At 40.5% G+C, this 17,243-nt stretch overlaps 1 long non-coding RNA gene across 1 annotated transcript; it reads left to right on the top strand.

Annotated features, from left to right (window-relative positions):
* The first annotated feature begins 1,557 nt into the window (after nucleotides 1-1,557).
* On the top strand, nucleotides 1,558-15,498 carry LOC123937553. Its single transcript, XR_006817491.1, has 3 exons — nucleotides 1,558-1,652; nucleotides 12,300-12,401; nucleotides 15,391-15,498. It is a non-coding gene; the product is annotated as an uncharacterized LOC123937553 (long non-coding RNA).
* The last annotated feature ends 1,745 nt before the right edge of the window (nucleotides 15,499-17,243 follow it).

The raw sequence follows: 17,243 nt of genomic DNA, 5'->3' as shown, positions 1-17,243 counted from the left end.
TCTCCTTGAAAAGGCTTTCTATTAACTCTCAAGATGTGTATCTGTAACCAAAAAGTAGAATGATAAGAAATTACAAGAAAGGGGGATTGGATTGGAAGGGATAAAATAAGCCTGAGTGCAACCAGAGATTACATTTGAACTTTAAAATTCAGAAAATGAACCTGGAAATAGGACTGAGCATAGGACCTTGGGAAAGGAGGGGACATAGGGAGGGAAAGGATGCCTGTATTGTCAAATCACCAAATCTTGTTCATTTAATCCCTGAATATCTCTGCTAATGCCCCTGTCTACTCCCCTGGGGCCTTGCCTTTCTTCATTTTTAATTTTGTTAACTTCCACAAGCTAACTGAACCAGCCTCACCCTCTTTCGTCTTCCTGTTGGTGAGCTAAGCCACATGATGGATTTTCTATGATTAAAATCTTTCTATGCCTTTCCATTGCCTGTAGGAGAAAATACAAACTTAACAGAAACTAGTGAAAGACCTTGATGTTCTGGACCCTGCTAATTCTGCCAGCCTCAGGGCTCACCATCGTGGACATAACCTAACCAGTTAAGCAGAACTTCTTACAGCTTCCCTGCCTGCCTCCCTGACCATGCAGCGGCTGGTGCTTTTGCCTAAATGTCCTCTCCTTGGGCCATTAACTCTGAGCCTTTAACTCAGCTCGTGCATCTCTGGGAAGTCTCCCCTACACGTCCTCAGTGTGGATGAGATCCCACTTCTTTGAAGGTCCAGAGCTTTACTATGGCACTTGTCACATCATATTGCCACCACCTCCTAACTGGTTTGCCCAATAAGCAAACTGCTTAAGTGCAGGGAGTTGGCTTTCTCCAGCTTTGAATTCCCACGGACTGGCCCTGTAGGTGCTAAATACATTCTACACCCACTGAATGAATAAATGACGAACATTATTGCTGCTTTCAAGCTTCAGACTGCTAAGGGTATTCATACATTTAGTGATGAGAAAAACAGTTCCAGACCATTTCCCAACACGATTCAGCAACGTGTGCTGTATTTCCATTGTCTTCTATGGAGATTCCAAGGAAGGAAGAGATCAGAAATGGCACGGAGTAACTAGCACGTTCTCTTTGCAAAACATGTTTATCCAGCTGGACCCTGAATGATGAGTGAGGTCTGAAGAAGCCTAATAGGAGAAACAGATGCTTTTCCTTCCAGGCTCTGCTTAGGTGTGTGCTTTGTGTAGTTAGCCGGTCCTATATGGAGCTCGGCCCCTCTCCTGACCTCAGCATGTAATGGCTGTGCTGCCTAGCTGGTAATTAACATGATTTCTGGTACTGTTAGGTCTTACTCTTTCAGTAATTGTAGAGTGAGCGTCCATCATGTGCTGAGTGCTGGGCGTACGGCAATAAGTAAGATAAACATAGTCCTTACCTTGTTGAACAAACCCATAAATGTTTACATTGCTATGTTTGTTATTAGTGCTATGACGGAACAGGTCATGGGGCTATGTAATTATTTAATGAGGGTCAGGAAGGTCAGTGCTGAGGAAATGACATTTGCACTTTCCCCTGCAGATTCTGTAGGAAACAGACGAGGAGGAGAACATGTTTCTGAGTGGTGGTGGTGGCGGTACCAGCATGTGTAGAAGGACTTCAGGAGGGAGAGAATCGGGTGTGTTCTGGAAGCAGAAAGGTTAGTATGGCTGGACTGTAGCAAGGGAGCAAGAGAACAAATAATACAGCATATGTTAATTTAAAAATTAATAAAAAAGAAAAGGGCAAGATCCTGCAGGGCCTTGCAGGTTGTATTTAAGATTTTAGACTTACTTCTGGGATTAGTGGGAAGTCATTGAAAGGGTTAAGCCTGGGGGAAAATCCATCTCTTGTATTTATTTTATCTCAGGTGCTTCCAGATAGTTTGAAGGGTAAACACACTGGTTGATACAGCCTTCAATTCCCTCTGAGCACCTGCTGCTAAATTAGATCCTCAGTAAATATTTAGCAATTTGGTTTCCAAATGGAGGGAGACAATTTTAAGGGTGAGAGTGAGTAGAGTATTTCAGGGGACGAGGAAGGACTCTTGACAGAACATGGGGAGCAGTGGGAAGTGAAGTTAGCATGGTGGTCACCCCCTTCAGGTAGAGGCTCTACAGGAGCCAGCTACGGGGCCTGAAACAGCAGCTGCTTATTTTCTCAGTTTTGGAGGCTAGAAGTCCAAGATCAAGGTGCCAGAAAGGCGGGTTCTGATAAGTGTCCTCTTCTTAGTCTGAGGACAGCTGCCTCCTTGCCGTATCATCACATGGGGCACACGTGCACATACGTACCCACACACACCCAGAAAACATGCCTGTCCTATCGGATTAGGATCCTGCCCTTATGATCTAACTTCTGTTTATTTACCTCCTTGTTAGTTCTATCTCCAAATATAGTGATATTAGGAGTCAGACCTTCAACATATGAATGGGGGGGCATAATTAAATGTGCAACGGATTTTGTAATGTGAGACCACTGAAGCAGGGGTTGTCAGCCAGGGTGTAAGTCAGTAGAACTGGAGCTTTCTCAAACTTGAGATATTTAAGGGACCAGTGTTGGGAGTTTCTGTTTTCTTTAGTACGAAGTTAGAGACTCAGAGTCTACATTTTTTGAAAATCTCTCTGAGACGATTCCGATTGTATAAGGGAACACTTACTATATCTTTCATTTTATTCCTTGCCTATAAACCAAGGGACTTCTCTCATTTCCTCCAAATTTAGGAAATATCCCATTCCCTCTTTCCACTTTCTCTGAGACTTCCCCACCCCCAATTAGAGAAACTAGAGAACCCAACATTTCCAGGCCTGCACAGGAAAAAAAACCTTTTCATTTTCTTGTACTCCATACTATTTGTCCTGCCGTGACGGGCGGGGCTGCTAAAGTAGCCACCATCTTCCATGTGCTTGGCTGCCAAGCCCATTTCCCTTTCCCACAAGTGGATCACAGGGCCTCGATTTGAAGAAAGGAAAGTGGGAAGCACAGTTTTAATCTCAGAAGTCTGAAGAGGATTGCATTCAGTTCCAAGGGACAGAAAACCCAACTAACAAACAGTGGCTCATAAAATTAGGGGTTTAGTTTTCCTCATACAACTGGATGTCCGGGGGTAGCCCACTGGATCAGAGACTGGGCTCCTCCACTCCCCGTGCGCTCCTGGAGTCACTTCATGGCCCAAGATGACCATGTTGCCTCTGGTGTCACCTTCACGTGCCAGGCAGGAAGAAGGGCAACAGCAACCTGGGGGTGCCCGTTGACACTACCCACCTTGTGAAGAGCTTTTCAGGAAGCCTCCCCCAGCAATTACCTTTTTTTAGCTCTTTGGCCAGAGCTATGCCATTTGGACATCCTCAGCCAGAAAAACTGGGAAATAGTTGTGATTCTGCATTTATATATGCATATGTGCCGCCCTAAAACACAGTTGGCATTCCACTGATAAGAAAGAAGGATGAAGTGGATTTTGAGCAGGGCAGGGACTTGGCAAATTCTCATGTCTAACTCTTCTCCAGGTGGAGGTGTGTGGGGAGGCAGGGGGTGTCACTGATTACTTGCCTGACCCTGAGAGAAATATTATAATATTTGAGTCTCTACCATGTGCTAGAAGCCATTCTGGGTGCTGGGAATACAGCCGGAAACAAAACAGGCAAAAAGACCCGCCCTGGGGCTTATGCTTTAGTGAGGGGTATAGCCACCAGATGAAATGTGTACCACATTGGAGGGAGGTAATGAGGAATGTCTAGGCGGTGGTGGTTGAGGGGGTGGGTCGCCGTGTTCAGGTGAGTGTTCAGGGGAGATCACCCACCGCAAGCAAGCTGGGATCCCAGTAATGACATGGACAAGCTGAGGGATGGCGTCGGACAAGCACCCCGAAACCCGCATCTGAAACAGAGCAGCCGGGCGCAGCAGTTACAAAGGCTCTGGGTTCTTTGTTGTACTTCTAAGGTTTGTTTTATGGATTCTAATATTTGTATCTTAATTTCTTCAATACGGACATCAGTATGTGTGGTTTTGCTGCCTGTGAAAGGGCAACTCTGTAGGGGTGCCAGGGGCTTTCCTCCCTCTTTGGGAAAAAAGTGCCCGAATGTCCATCTGGAGAAATTAAGTGCCTTTCCCCTCATCTCTCCAGCTCCTGAGTCCTGTTTTCTTACTTCTTTACTCTGGGAGACTATAAGCTGCTGTACTTTAGAAAAAGGACTTCGGAGTCTTGATAGCTCTGAGTATGAGCCCTGAGGTTTCCTCTCTCTGATATTGGGTAAATAACTTATCCCCAGAGCCTGTTTGGCAGTGAAGTTGGGACGCAAATGCCTCCATCCTGTTGTGAGAATTAGACGATGTGTGTGGAGGGCACCTCTCCGTGTCTCTGCCCCTCTCCCCTTCCTTGTGATCTTCAGCCCCTAGGCACATGGCGCATCTGGGGAAGGTCAAGGCTGTCCCTATGAGAAAGGACTTACTCTCCTAGCATGTGAGAGCCTAGTGTCACATTTATCTTCCTTCAGGAAGTCGCACTTACCAGCCTGTCCCTGAGCCCCACCCCAAAGTCTTTTGAGAGGTAGAAATGAGACCCCTAATTACCTGAATGCCAGATAGCGGTGCTGCAGGCACTGTGAAATCTTGTCATCATCAGGGGCTGTCCACTTGGGGACTCCATCCCTGCCCTCTCCCTGTGTCTCTCTGGTGCTGGCTCCTTGTCACAGAGCCTCATCTCTGGTACCATGCCCTTTCTCTATGGTCATCAACCACATCCTGGCTTTCTTGTGTTCTCCTCCCAGAATGTCACAACATATCTCGGCAATCGCATGGGACTTGTTCCCACATGTCCCTGATTTCCCCACCAGAAGTCCCACATAGAGATTAGCAGAGCTGCCTAACTCCCTTTTCAGCTCTGACTTCCAGGTTCTTGCAAACAGGCCCCCTTTCCCACTTCTACCTGTTCTCCTACCACTTCTCAAGTCCTGATGCTGCCTTCACCCCACCCACCATGCCACCAAGCCCTCAGGTAACCCACAGCTTAGTTGGTATGAACATCTTCAACGGCTTGTCCCCGAGCCTATAAGATTATATATGCATACAACTCTCCCTTCCTCCTTTCTCCCCCATCAGAGGGAACATTTGTTATTTTTCTATCCAAGAGTCATCCAGCCATTCCTGTTTCTGAATTTTGTGCTTACCTGTCTTTCTTGGGATTGACTCATTGCCTCCTCTTTACTGTATCTTTACTATCTCTCTTGCCATGGCATTTTTAAATTTTTAAACAGGCTCAAATCTTTGTTATCTTAAGAGGAAAAAAAACCCATAACTCTTTCTAGCTTTCACATGTACCTTACCCAAGCATCTAGGAAGGCAGTCAATGATTATATGCCTAATTTTAAAAATGGATCTATGTCAAAGATTTATTAAGCGAATTAATGAAGGATTCAGGAGAATGGTAAAGCTAGTTCAAAGAAAATTTAAAAGACTAGGTATATAAAGTAATGAAAAGCATGCTAAAAGGAGATTGCTAAATTACATATAAAATAAACTATAACTTCTGGGTTATAATATTTTCATTTGTATCTCTTTCATTTTCTTTCACATTGAACAAAAATAATGCACATGCCTTTCCATGTTTCATGAGTTAGCATCTATCCTTACAGAGTTAAAAAAGGTCCTAAATAGTAAATAAAGGTGCACAGTCCTAGAGAATCAGAATAAGTCTGGACAGGCCTGCTAGACACTGTTCAACACAACACTGAAATGACAGGCAGAAATCTCTTTGCCCACTTCCAGGTTTTGGACACTTTTTCTAACAACCGTTCCTTGTGATCATAAATAACCCCTGAGGGTTATTCTGGATCACTAAAGCTAGTCTCATTTTACTTTGTTCTGATTCATTAACTCATTAACATTGGTGCAGCAAGGCGTGTTAACATAGACATAAATTTCCATGAAGTATGGTCAAATCCAGTGCCCTGTGGTATTAAACAACCACTGTGGCCAGGAAAATCACCTTCTCTTTGATGCCATGGAATCCAGTATCGTAATTTAAATTAGTTCTATCATTCCAGAGAAGTTTTTATTGCTCTTATTTGCACTCATGTTCTGTGGCTAGAAAATTAAACCCAAGGGATTTGTGTCTACCAGTTTTGCCTGGAGTGAGTACCTGAGGTCTGCTTTTACCAAGTTGATGCTTCTGGACTTAGAGTCCTGGAAATCATGACTCTGGCCCCTGCCATATTTGGCAGTTGTCCAGGCAGTGTCCACTTAGAAATCTCTATCTATCCCAATGTTCATAGCAGTAATAGCCACAAGTCACTAAACTGTGGAAAGAGCCAAGACACCCTTCAACAGACGAATGGATAAAGAAGATATGGTCCATATATTCAATGGAGTATCAGAAAGGATGAATCAGAAAGGATGAATACCCAAATTTGTATCAACATGGATGGGACTGGAAGAGATTATGCTGAGTGAAATGAGTCAAGCAGAGAGAGTCAATTATCACACGGTTTTACTTACTTGTGGAGCATAAGGAATAACATGAAGGACATTGGGAGATGGAGAGGAGAAGTGAGTTGGGGGAAATTGGAAGGGGAGACAAACCATGAGAGACTGTGGACTCTGAGAAACAAGCTAAGGGTTTTGGAGGGGAGGAGGGTGAGGGGATGGGTGACACTAGTGGTGTGTATTAAGGAGGGCATGTATTGCATGGAGCACTGGGTGTGGTGCATAAACAATTTTGGAACACTGAAAAAATAAAAAAAAAAGATGGTACCTATGAATCCATTATCAAGAGGTGAGAGTAACTTGTCCTTGAGGCTCTGAGGATGTGTGTCTTTGTTAAACACCTACTTTTAGCCTGTAGCTTATAACAAAGTCTTCAGGGAGCATGACAGGAAAGCCAGAAGTTGACAAGATTGTGTGGTGGTGGTTTTATTTATTTGTTTATTTATTCAATAGGCATGAACAGTATGAGAATGGAGGAGACAAAAACCATCTGTAAGGGTGAGGTTGTGAATAACTATTTTATAAGATTTGGATCAATGTTTCCCAACTGAGGATAAGAACATATTCTAGGCAGTGAAGTGAAGTGTACAGTCTTGGAGGCAAAAATTAGCTTCCAGAAGGCTGAGTGTCTCCTTTCACTTGACAGATCTTTCCATTTTAGCTCTCAGGTAGCTCTTACCTTTATTTTTTCCCCTTGACTCAATCCTTTGCCCTTTTAACCACTGTATGTTTTCTCTGAGAAATGTCCTCTCTCTTGGTTTGGTATCAAATTAACAAATTGTATTTTGGCAAATCTTGCCCATTCCCATCATCTGCCCCTGGACATCTCCTCTTGTATGTCTCAGAATTATTGAACAGGGAATTCAATCTGTTTAAATTGCAATTTATCAGAACTTCCATTCTGACCCTGATGGAGTAATTTATCTTCCATAAACAATGTAAAGCAAGTCAATATATATGAGGAAGTTAGTTTCAGGTATTAAAAAACAAATAATGTCACACTGTTCTTTGAGAGAAGGGGAGCATATCAAGTGAAACACACAGCCAGCCAGCTCTCTTCCTGGGCTACTTTTTGGACTATAGTGTGGAGTAATGGTGCATAGGGGCTTCTTGTAGGTTCTTAGGTGAGAGTTGGGTTGTACATACACAGGGTGAAGCTTCATTAAGGCTTAGGAAAGTGTGGCTACTGATGGACCAGCAGTTGTGCAGTGCTGTGAGACATTGAATGTTGGCCAGTCCAGAATGGAATGTGTTCAGTGAACACTGGGCATTCAGTTGAGATCTCATAAAGGCCACATCTGGGAGTAGGAAACGTGCCCTAGATCAGGGGTTGGGAAGTTATGGCCAAATTTGGCCTGGAGCCTGTTTTTGTGTAGCCCATGAACTGAGAATGTTTTGTTTTTTACATTTTTAAAAGGTTGTTAATAAGCAGCAGCAGGAGGAGAATAAAATAGAAGAAGAGGAGAAGGAGAAAGAAAAGAAAGAGAAGTAAAAGGAGATAGAGACCATAAATTGCTCATGAGGCTAAATATTTATTACCTGGTCTTTTACAGACACGCCTCCCCCCAATAAAGACCTCATCCTGTGATGAAGAATTAATTTGATGAAACAAGATGGGATTGGGAGGGAGACAAACCATAAATGACTCTTAATCTCACAAAACAAACTGGGGGTTGCTGGGGGGAGGTGGGATTGGGAGAGGGGGAGCGGGCTATGGACATTGGGGAGGGGAGGCGAACCATAAGAGACTATGGACTCTGAAAAACAACCTGAGGGTTTTGAAGGGTCAGGGGTGGGAGGTTGGGGGAACAGGTGGTGGGTAATGGGGAGGGCACGTTTTGCATGGAGCACTGGGTGTTGTGCAAAAAGAATGAATACTGTTACGCTGAAAAAATAAATAAAATGGAAAAAAAAAAAAAAGAATTAATTTGAAATAGAACCCCCCCCAACAAGAAGAAAAAAGCAAGCCAGAGTAAGGAGATTTGCCAATAATTAGCTGCTTTGCAGAACAAAACTAAGCTTTTTTTTTTTTTTAAAGAAAACAACATAATCCAGACTCCTTATATCACTCACGATGTTTAGCATACAATGAGACATTGCCAGACACATGAGAAATTACAATAACTAGTCAATAGAAGCAGACTTTGATAGTATCCAGACATTGTACTTAGTAGATAGGGCCTTAAAACTGCCATTGTATATATGTTCAGAAACTAAAAGGAAAAGATGTACACAATAAGTCCACAGATGGGAGACCTCAGGGAAGAAATGGGCACTATAAAAAGGAACCAAATGGAAATTCTAAAACTAAGTTATGATATTAGAAATGAAAAGTTTACTGGATGAGTTTAACAGTAAACTGGAGACTCAAAAGAATAGGATAAGGAGCTTGAAGAGAAAGCAATAGAATTGCTCTGAGGAAGAAAAGAAAAAAGACAAAAACAAGGAACAGACACCTCAGTGACCTATGGGAGATTGTTAGACTGTCTGTGAAGAGTCCAAAAAAGAGAAGGAATAGGGTAGAAAAATATTTGAGAAATAATATCTGACAAATTCCTAAGTTTGGTAGAAAAATAACTACTCATCTAAGAGCTCAGTAATCCTAAGCAAGTACAAAGAAAACCACACTTAGACACATCATGGTTATCCTTCTAAAAACCAAAGATAAAGAGAAAAATCTTAAAGACAGCCAGGAGGAAAAGACCCAGTATTTACAGAGGAATAGTGCTTTATCTGACAGATAATTCTCACAGGAAACAATGAAGGCCAGAAGACAATGGAGCAACAGTTTAACATTTGGGAAGAAGGGGAAAAAAACCTGTCAACCAAAAATTCTCTATCTAGCATGAGTATCTTTCAAAAATTAGGATGAAATAAAGAGATTTTCACATAAATAAAACCAGAAAATTTATGGCAAGCAGACCACTACAAGAAATGCTAAAGGATTTTTTTTAGCCTAATGAATAATGATGTGGGTGGAAACTCAACATACACAAAGTAATGAAAACACTAGAAATGGTTAATAAATGGGGAAATATAAAATACTTTCTTATCTCTAAAAAGCACATGACACTTTAAAGAAAAGGTAACGTTATGTTTTGGGATTGATAACATGTGAAATAAAATACATGACACTAGTAGAACAGAAGACAAGAATGGAATTAGACTGAAAACACCTTACATGTCACGTGAAGTGGCTGGTTATTAACTCTACGTGGTATGTGATAAGTAAGGATGAATATTGTAATCCCTAGAGCAACCATTACAAGGAATAAGATATCGCTAAAACCTCAATGGAAGTGATAAATATTATACATGGAGTTTGATTAATTTAAAATAAAATAAAGAGAAATGGAGGAATAATGAAAACAAGAAAGACGGGAGAAGTAGAAAACAAATACTAAGATAACAGAATTAAACACAATCGTGTTAATTACTTAATGTGAATTGACTAATCTCTTCATTTAAGAGGCACAGATCATCTGGATAAAAATGTACAGCCCAACAATAAGCTATTTATAAATGATGCAATTTAAGTGCATGTAAATATAAGTATACATGTATTTTGAATGAAAGGAAGGAAAATAAAATACAGTGAAATAGTAAGCATAAGAAAGCTTCTGTGCCTCTATCAATTTCACACAAAGTAGACATTAAGACGAAGGTGGTTAGTACATATAAAAAGGGACATTTCATAATGATAAGTTAATTCACCAAGAAACTTCAGAAACCCCAATTATGTATGAACGCACATGATAATAGAGCTTTAAAGTACATGAAACAGGGACAGCTGACTGGCTCAGTCATAGGAGCATCTGACTCCTGGTTTCAGTGTCATGAGTTCAAGTCCCATGTTGGGTGTAGACTTATGAAAAAAAGTAATTTTATTTGTAACATTATTTTTATTCAAAAGAATTCTATTATATGTGCTGCCGAAGCGAGCACTCAAAAGAATTCTAAAAAAAAACAAAAATATATATCTATGCATACCTGCAGTACATGAAACAAAACCTCACACAACTAAGAACTAAAAAATCCACAATTACAATTGGTTTTAATGTCTTATTTTCATAAGTTGGTGGAACAAAAAGACAAAAACAGATCAGTAAAAAAAGAGAAGTTGGAGAAGAGTATACCCTTTCACCTACACTCATCACTTAAGCTCCTGGTCTCTTGTACACACATTTGAGATGTCCATCCTTTACTTCTCTGTTTATCAAAAGTATGTGAAATCATCTAAACACATTTTGGAACGTATGTCATGGTTCTCTTTGTTCTGGGATAGTGTAGGTCTGTGATGATTTCATCAAGAGGGGAGGCACAGCACAGTCAGTACCTCGGTCCAAGTCAGCTGAAGAGTGCAAATCACAGCAGTTTCCCAACCCACCGGTATTGTGCTCCCTACCTGCAAACCGGTGTTTGCTTAATAAAGACACACCCAGAGCTCGCCATCACTTTGGGGTTTTTCCGTTTGCTGGTTTTACTCTTCTGTGATGTGACGTTGCGGCCCTACGGCTTGTTTTTAACTTGCTTATTGCAATTATTTGAAAACAATACCAGAACAAAAGCTCCTGTTTTCTTTGGCAGTTTCTACCTTTGGCACTTTTTCCCTAAGCGTTCTGCTCCTTCTTTTCTTTCCCATCGTGTCTTCCGTTCCCTGGTTCACAGTTCCTGGGGATTTCTCAGCTGTACCACAGGCTAGGAGAAAGGAGTGGCCCAATGCACTCATGAGTCAGCATTATGGACACTTTTATCTGTGTGAGGAGGTGGGAAAGTAGCTAACTACATTTGTACATGAAGACTGTGAATACGTCATTAAGTTCTATATCACAGAAGTCTATGAATTACAGAACTGGAAATCTAAAGCTAGTGTTATGTTAGAATCCTGGTTTCCCCCATGACCTGCGTTTCCAGGTATGGAGCAAAACCTTACTTGATACATTTCCAAGCTTGTAACAACCCTGCAGGCTCTCTCTTCCTTTCTTATTGGGTCAATAGTCACCAACAGCATTTTTTCTTCCGTTCCAAGTGCTACACACTGGCTGCCCTTGGAGCCAGAGTTGACTCTCAGACGTGTTTTATTCAGACTGCACAGATAATTTTCTAAAATTTCCCAAATAAAGTATCTGGAGGCCTCACAAACAAATACAGATTTTCAGCTTTCCTTAAACTAACGAGAACAAAAAAGGAAGACCAGGCATGACTGAGCCTGGGCCTGCTCACTCCCTCCGGCAGCCCTCTGAGCACATGACTCCTCTTCCTGGTCAGCAGTCCCACAACCCTCCTCAACCTCCCCAATATCCTAGGGTTTGAAGAAGTAAAAACAAGTTTGGAGAGCTCTGATTTAAGGCATGGATGTGAAGTTCGGAGCAAGTCTCCCCATGATGTGTCATTTTGCATGTGGACTATTTTGAACTGAAGGCAATTGAGATCTGGTGAACTAAAAGAAACTTTCGCCCCTCCTTTATCTACCTAGAAGAATCTAAACTGGGGTCCTTTCCAGAGTTAGCGTTATTAGCAGAGATGAATTTTATCTGAGCGGCCCATCTGTATTGCAAGGCAAATATGTAATTATGATGCATCTTCTCTTATTGTCCCGTGAATTATCCTCATCCACTTTGAAGCTCCAGAACCCCATCCCATTCTTTAGCTCCGGATGGCATACAGACATCAGTTTACCTTTCTGCTTTGAAACTCTCATGTATGTGGGGTTCCTGCACATACAAAATATATTTGATTTTCTTCTGCTCATCTGTCTCATGCCAACTTAATTCTTAGGCCAGACAGAAGAACCTTTGAAGGGTAAATAAAAATTTCTCCTCCCCAACAGTTTGGCAAACCAGCCAAGGAGACCGCACTTGGATGCGTACTGCTCACCACAAAGCTGCTGCAGTAGAACAATCCTGGGACCTCTGATAAGAGCTGGCCAGAGGTAAGAACTCTTACCACGTTAGATTCTAGAATCCCTATCTGCAGATTACAGCGGCAGCAGATAGTGAAAATCCCTCTTTTCATTTTTGAAGTTTTGCAAAATCAGTGAGCACAGGTTGAGAGATATTAGTTTGGCTCTGAGAGACTCAAGGCTCAGCCAAAGCTCTTACATACATATTAGAAAATCAAAGGAGTTTTTCTTTCATCTTGTTCTGTGACCTGAGAGCTTGGTTTTGTGATCAGTGAAAATATTCTCTGTGTTCTCTACCATCCAAAAGGTGTACTTACCATCCAAAAGGTGTACTTACAGCTTGGTGGCCAGATTACAATGGAGTTCCAAGCAGCATTGTCTTTGGCCATGCCTGTCCTCTGGGGAGTTTGTCATGAGGGGTCCCAGTCCATAAGGGGCCCTTGTTGTTTCAACCTTCCTTGCTTTCTTAGTGCTGGAAAACTCCCATTCCTGCAGCTCTTACTTGATGTCTCAGATTCGTGGGCTTATGACTGGAGACATCTCTTACTGTCATGGGAAACTATACTACACCATCCTTACCATCTGTACAACGAAGGCCTTGGTTTTCTTAGACTGTCCTTGAAAGTGAACTTTCTGGATCTAGGGAGGGCTGCGTATTTTGCAGTCTGTTATGGGATGTCCCTTGTGTTTTTGGTTAAGCCATAAAAGGGCCTACTGTTTTGAGTCACTGTTGAGAGATCTTACTTGTCACTGGCTGCAGGCCCAATCCTTTGAATTGGCTATATTTGAGAAGAAAATAAATTTAGAGAATTCTCATCCTCAATGACTTATTTGTACCTATGGAGAGACCAAATTAAAAAGAGGACACAAAGAAATATAATGACTAGCCCGAGGGACGTCCATAAGATGAAACAAACAAACAAACAAACAAACAAAACAAAACCCAGAAATTAGAATAAAAATTAAATCTGAAGGAAATTCCTCTTCTCAAATCTGGCCCCATTAGCCAATTTTAGCTTCCATTTTTTCCCATAAGATTTACAGAGAACACTCTAGCCTAATCTCTTAGGCATAGGGTATACAGGTTGCCCCTATAAAAACTTTTCTGAAAGTCAGAAAGTGAATTTTGCAGAGAAACCTGGGACAGGCAGTGGAGCTTGCCTTCCTGGGCTCTGTAATCAGGCTCTGCCAGCTGCAAGCCTTCCTATGCAATGTCCTTTGCAGACATATCCTAGATCCGCTCTAAAGGAATTCATGTCCCCTGGACAGCAGCAGAACTTTTCAGAAGATTCTACCAAATTTAGAGAAGAATTAGATTAGTGGCCATTCATAAATCAGACACCATCCACCCACTCCACAGAGGAAACAGATGACCAGAATTTCTGCTAGGCCCTCCTATAAATGATGAGCTGAAAGTTGTTGTTCAGGGACTGATAGAAAAGGAAAATAAAATTTCGTGATGCCCTTTCCTTTCCAAATCCAGACCCATTGGTTACTGATCTGTTCTGTCCTGGGATAGATATGGCCTTCCTGCTAGTCCCACTTTGCCTACCTGGGACATGAAGGCTCTCCATTCTTTCTTTGATCTATCTTTGGGAGTGACTGGATCTTGGAAATGTAGTATCCTTTATGCCCTCAGTGAGGACCCCTCTTAAAAGGAGGGGTATTTAATATTGCCAGAAATATTTAATGTTTGTGCTGGCTGAAAATGGAGAAGAAATTTAAAAGAAAAAAAAATTTTTTGAGTAAGTCTATAATCAAAAGTTGGCCATATTGGAAGCTAATATTTAGAGCACAATAGAAATACTTAATTTTTAAAGAAGATTTTACTTACTTATTAGATCATGAGTGGGGGGAGCAGAGGGACAGGGAGAGAGAATCTCAAGCAGACTCCATGCCGAGTGGAGCCTGACACAGGGCTTGATCCAATGACCCTGAGATTATGACCTGAGTTGAAATTGAGAGCCAGACACTTAACCAACTGAGCTAATCAGGCACCCTGAGCATAACAGAAGTTTTAAAAGACTTATTCCCCTAAGTTAGAATAAAACTATGTACCCAGAGGGAAAGAAACACATCCCCAATTCCTTGAGAGATTAAAAATAACTGTCCTTATTTTACAAATCTTTGGAGAACTAGAAATATGGTCCTCAAAAATTCAATGTCAATCCCAAAACCTCCCCTTTTTATCTTAAAAGGCTTACTAGTATTGTCCTTAGAAACAGTCTTTCTCAGAGAAACTGCATACTCTCTCTGGGACTTTGTGATAAAGATTTTCTATCCCCATCTTCTCTGGGACCTAAGAGCCATTTTTTTGAAATGCAAACCATAGGAAGACGTTTCTTATCAGAAGGGAAAAAACAGGAGAGTGGAAGTATTTGGAATTTGGACAAAAGAAAAACCTTCTCCACAAATATTAGGAACTGTAAGACCTCTGCATCTGCTCATGGGTGTCTATATATGTATGTTGTAGATGTGTGATATTTTTCTACCTCCAGATGGTATTGCCAAAATTAATTTGTAAAGACTTCTATTTAGTTGGTTGGAAAAAGCAAGTACTTATAAGGATCGGCTATTCGAAAACTCTCAGAAATATGAAAACTAACTGAAACAATTTTCAGGTTCATGTAATCTAGGATTAATCTTTGATAAATAAAAGCTAATTGAAGTTTGTTGGTTTCATTAAAATAGTCATGTCTTTAGAGTTATCAGCATTAAATCTAATACCTTGATTCTGCCTATGTTTACTAAAAGTCAAATAAGCTCCTGTTATCTCTGTTACAGACTTTGCCAGCAAGAAAGAGAACCTAAAGATGATGGCTAGCTGTTATTAAATTTTTGTGACTAATCCAAGCATAATTATTAAAAACAAATGAACTTAGGATATGTAAGATAAATGTTTGTAAGTGAACTTATGGGCAGTATATTTATGTTTTATGGATGGTATGTCTACTTAATAATTCCTCAAATCTCTTTGGTAACTTCTATCCTAAATGATTAAAATTCTTTGTATGTCTAGGTCATTCCCAAATAAGAAAAAATATTGAAACATTAATTGCTAAGGACATCTAAGTTTGCCAAATTTTTGTCTTCTTTTATGGAGAAGCTGAAGATAAATTTGGGTCTATTGGTAAGTATGTTTTGAGCTTTATTGAAAGTTCTGTGAGAAAGCGCACATTTCTAGAAATTATGAAATGTATTCATAAATTTGCCAGTCTAAAGAATGTTGGTGTAACAGTTCACAATTACTTGTTGGTTTCCACTAGAAATAAAGGTTTTCAGAAGTTAAGAATTCTTTTTTTTTTTTTAAAGATTTAATTAATTTATTTGACAGACAGAGATCACAAGCAGTCTCCCCGCTGAGCAGAGAGCCTGATGTGGGGCTGGATCCCAGGACCCCGAGACCATGACCCTAGCCAAAGGCAGAGGCTTTAACCTACTGAGTCATCCAGGCGCCCCAGAAGCTAAGAATTCTAATTAATGTTTGTTATTAAAGCTACTAGAAGTAATAAGGGAAACAACACTGTAAGGTGGAAAAGTAAGGTCCAGTTTTTTTGTTTTTGTTTTTGTTTTGTTTTTTTTTACAAAACAAGGTAAGGAATGGAGATACATTTTTGTTAGGGAAACAAAAGTAATTTTGTCTTAAAGTTGATGGTTTCAAAATGACAAAGAGAAGCAGGGATGAACCAGAGTTGTAGAAGGCTTATGAAAAAGGAGTCTTGGGAAAGGAATTTGATGATGGGTGATCAAACTGGGAAAGAATGAATGAGTCTGTTACAAGGGTTTTAAAAATAAGCTTTAATATCAGTAGTGTTCTTATGTAAAACCAGGAATTAATTTTCTTTCTTTTTAAGATTTTATTTATTGGTCAGAGAGAGAGAGAGACAGAGCACAAGCAGGGGGAGCAGCAGGCAGAGGGAGAAGCAGGCTCCCCAGTGAGCAAGGAGTCTGATGAAGGGCTGGATCCCAGGACCCTGGGATTATGGGTGGAGCCAAAGGCAGATGCTTAACCTACTGAGCCACCCAGGTGCCCCCAGGAGTTAATTTTCTTTCACCTGTTAAAAAGACAAGGTTCTCTAGAACTATTGGTCTTCTCTTGATATGATTGTAAAAGACTTTTTGCCTTCTAAAGTTATCCACCTAAAAAACAAAGATTCTGTGTTTTGCTAGAATAGTTTCCTGTGTTTATCAGGTTTTTGTTTACTTGAGAAAACTGAATCCTCTCAATATTAAAAGAGCTAAATTTTACTAACAACTATGTAACCTTATTTGCTTTTAAAATCTTTTAGGATCACTTTGGTTAAATAGATAACTAAGTATTAACCAGGACTTGTAATCCTATTTGATCAAGTGTTTAAAAATCTTTAAAAAGAAAATTTTTTTTGACAAACTTCCCAAAATCTAATTCTAAATAAAGTCTTTTGACCTATAAGAAACATTTTAGATTTTCCCAGAAAGGTACCTGAAATGTTCCTAAGGTTTTGTTAAACTAATTAGATTTATTTGAGATGTTAAATTACATGGGGTACATTGTCAAGTAAGAAATAATACTAAGCCTTCTTTATGTTGTATTTGTGTAAGTATAAGTGTTCTAGAAATTGTATAAAATTCTTGAACTTCTGATATGTCCTGGTATTTTGTCTATCACTTGTAATTTGAATTGTTAAAATGTGTGTGTCACAGACATAACCAAATGTCCCGGTCAGTTCCATTACAATGGCTTCTCATCATATGAATATGATGGACATATCTCTAATGATGGACATTTTAAAAAATATTTTGTTTATTTATTTATTTGAGAGAGTGAGAGAGAGAGCAGGAGAGTGGGGTAAGAGGCAGAGGGAGAAGCAGACTCCCCACTGAGCTGGGAGT

The sequence above is a fragment of the Meles meles genome, chromosome 2, assembly GCF_922984935.1.
Source record: "Meles meles chromosome 2, mMelMel3.1 paternal haplotype, whole genome shotgun sequence".
NCBI lineage: Eukaryota > Metazoa > Chordata > Mammalia > Carnivora > Mustelidae > Meles > Meles meles.
The sequence above is the reverse complement of the archived record's forward strand: the minus strand, read 5'-3'. Positions and strand labels throughout refer to the sequence as shown.